A 3,302-nucleotide genomic window follows, 5' to 3' on the forward strand; every position below is an offset into this window, starting at 1 on the left:
TCTGCAAACACTTCACCTCAGTTACACAGCTCATTAAGTTCACTTGCCTTTTTTTTTTGTCAAAAAGGAAGAGTTAGCCGGCTATTTTAAGAATCTCTACCAGAAGCATCCTGGCTATACTTGCACAGAATCAAGCAAAGTCACAGTCGATAACCTTCAAATTAAGAAAGACTGACTCAAAATAGTGCAAAAGAAAAAATAACCCAATCTAAAACACTCAACCAATCTCAAAGTCTGACAGTATACTGGCACAACTATAAGAGCACATTTTCTTTCTGAATTAAGCTGGTTACTATGATTAAGCAATTCTAACAACACAGCAAATATCTTCCCTAATACAGAAATCTCTACTCAAACTACTACTTCTATCACCAGATCTTTCAAAAATTTCTTCCACAACTACTGAGTCTAAGGTAGCACACAATTCTGAGCCACAGCTGCTAAATATCACTTGCATCAAATCCCATTCAAGCCATTATTACGTTACACAGCTGCTATTTACATACAGGTTGCATTTTCTTCCCTTGACGAGCTTCCTCCATGCTGATGTGCAGAAGCAGAGAGTGCCCTTGTAGGAGACCCTGTAATGAACCTCCCCAGAGATCAGAGCCTGCGCATACATGACTGCTTTAGCTGCCTGTGCCTGACACAGATGTACTCCGGGAAATTGCTCCCCAGCCAATCGCTCCTGCTCCGCGCACTCATCTCCCAGGCCACTGATTACAGCTACCGCAGGGTCACTCAGCAGCAGAATGGGCAAGACAGCATGCCTTCAATTCCAGCCCAGGGAATACCAAAAAAGGAGCTGAAACTGAGTTCCACACTTCACATTTTCTGCATCAACAGCTGCTGAGAACAGCTCCAAGGTAATATTTTTGCTCTGATCCAAGACTTCATTAGCACTACAAAACGCATTTGTACCATGGGTCCCAGAACAGAACAACCCAGAAGTTAAACATCTGCTAAGTGTGTTTATAGCTGTATTCTCAGCCTTTCACTGAATACTCATTCCAATGCAGGTGTTGGGTTGTTTTTTTGGTTTTTTTTAACATAAGCTATATATTCCTGTTCTGCAAAACAAACCAAAGTTTCCTAAAAAGATTTTTTTTCCCCTCTCCTGTTGAAAAGGTAAAAAAGCACTGATGTTAGCTGCAATTAATCTCATGTGCCCTCCCAGAGTAAGCTGTCTCTGTTTCAGGTAATACTGGTGAGTATTACTATTCAGGTAAGTATCTGTATTTTTTCCTTCTGAAAGTCACCCTTTGAAAAATGCAACCTCTGCTTGAGCAGATCAAATTCAGTGCTTCATCTTATTCTTTCCCTCTTCATCACTAACATACCCTAATCTCCTTGCCCCATTACCAAATGCATGGGCAAACTGGCTCTTTAAGGAGTTATCTATAACTTAACCTTTAAGACATGCCACTGCCTTGCTTGTTCCTTTTTCTTCTTTTACTCCTACGTCTTGTTTGATGAGAACTCTTAGCAGTGAAGCTGGACTGATGCCACCGCAACCAACAAACAAGAACAAGTAACATACTGTCCGTGAACTTGGTGCAAATACATTGTGTAACTATGAAGATGGTATTTATCACCTAGCTGTAGAGAAATCAGAAGGCCACATTCAGTTCCTCTTGCTGCCTCAGTCCAGAAAATTCTCCAACCATGGGCTAATGAAAGTATTCTCAGACAGTGCTGACAAGAGAGTTTAAAAGTAGTTTGTTTCCACTCTGTAAATAGAAGTTCACTCTAAGACACATATGCATCTTTTAACTTCCAAGCTATTGAAGGCCTCTCTGCTGCCATGTGTAAATGGTTATAAACTGAATGATTCATAAAGGAAGCACAGAGTTAAACATAAATATCAGATACCCTAGTTCTTAGTGATCTCTTCTAAACTGGGCATCCTAAATCACACCTATTCTTTCCCTAAAACAGCACAGATTCACACAGCTCTTCAGCTGCTCAGATGAACACTGAAACAGCTATGCTCAACTGTGTCCTGGTGGCTCTCCCATATTTCAATGAACTGTTCCTTAGCATAAATCCATACTAGAAGTAATTCAATTGCTACAAGTAAAAAATATGTTTGTTTAGGTTGGGAGTGGGTGTGTGAAGGGAAAAGAGGCTGTCTATTCCTTAGGGATAGAATAAGAGGGGTGGGAATCACTTTTTTTTTTTTTTAATAAGTTTGGGAAAAAGTACTTGCTTGGTTTGAATACTTAAAGAAAAAAAAACCTTTCTGAAGCAGCTTATTGAAATTTCTTTATAGTCTGTAGTCAGCCAATTCCTTGTTAACAGTTACTCAGTCTTGGAACAAAACAAACAAAAAAAACCCACTAAGAAGCAAGAGAAGCACGTTTTTTTTTCAAACAGATGGAAGTTTTTGTCTTTCAAGTCCCATACCAAAACACTTTGTGGATAAACGTCTGCTCTTCCCTTAGAGTAAATACCAGGAAAAAGCTTCCCATCAAATGGAGAACAACAGATCAACTTCAAACTGCAATTGTCTCAACATGTTTAACTACAGAAGTATTCTAAAACAAACTGTAGGCAAATATATTCAAAATTATCACATCCTTGAACATGTTCAGTGACAACATTGTGAGAACTCAGAGCAGAACTATTTGTGCTGGAGCAATATTTTAACCATATGTTTGATGCTGCAAAAATATCTCTATGAAGTGTACGAGGAGATTTATTTTAATAAAAGAAACATAAGTACCTACAATGAAACATACACTTTTTCCTTCAATCTTTCCTTCTTCATTTTCACTTTTCTATCCCTTCAAATTCCACTTATTTGACCTTAACTCAGTCTGTAAAAACACATTTTTGAAAGACGGGTCCAAAAGAGTATGTACCACTTATCTAGACAAAAAAAAAATCCTCTGAGCTCCTACTTCTTTGAAAAACTTTTCATTTTTTCCTAGGTGACACACAATTCTGATCCCAGTCCATTACAAAGTGGCAGTGAACTGCCTTACTGCAGGGTCTGCAGAGTGTCTAGCAGGCAGAGCTGTGCTTAATCTGCTATTCTGAAATGGCAGGACATTTAAAGTAGCTGCAGTAAGCAGGACTGAGCTCTCAGCAGGATTTACCACATGAGCTCCAGCCCAGCTGCTATCTGACACAGTCAGATATGAGCACAAGAAAACTTAGTGCTTGCTTGCTTGCTTGCAGAGCAAGCAAACTGACCCACCCACACATGCAGCCCTGAAACTCTGTACCTATTGATACTTTAAAATCCTGGTTTAGGGGGGTAGGGAGGTGGGGTAGGGAGATGGGGTGCTAAGAGTTGT

General features: G+C 39.6%; 1 long non-coding RNA gene across 1 annotated transcript; it reads left to right on the forward strand.

The window, feature by feature from the left end:
* The first annotated feature begins 666 nt into the window (after nt 1-666).
* Nucleotides 667-2,720, forward strand: LOC131567878 (uncharacterized). The gene is made up of 3 exons (XR_009275672.1): nt 667-866; nt 1,129-1,207; nt 2,447-2,720. It is a non-coding gene; the product is annotated as an uncharacterized LOC131567878 (long non-coding RNA).
* The last annotated feature ends 582 nt before the right edge of the window (nt 2,721-3,302 follow it).

The sequence above is a fragment of the Ammospiza caudacuta genome, chromosome 1, assembly GCF_027887145.1.
Source record: "Ammospiza caudacuta isolate bAmmCau1 chromosome 1, bAmmCau1.pri, whole genome shotgun sequence".
NCBI lineage: Eukaryota > Metazoa > Chordata > Aves > Passeriformes > Passerellidae > Ammospiza > Ammospiza caudacuta.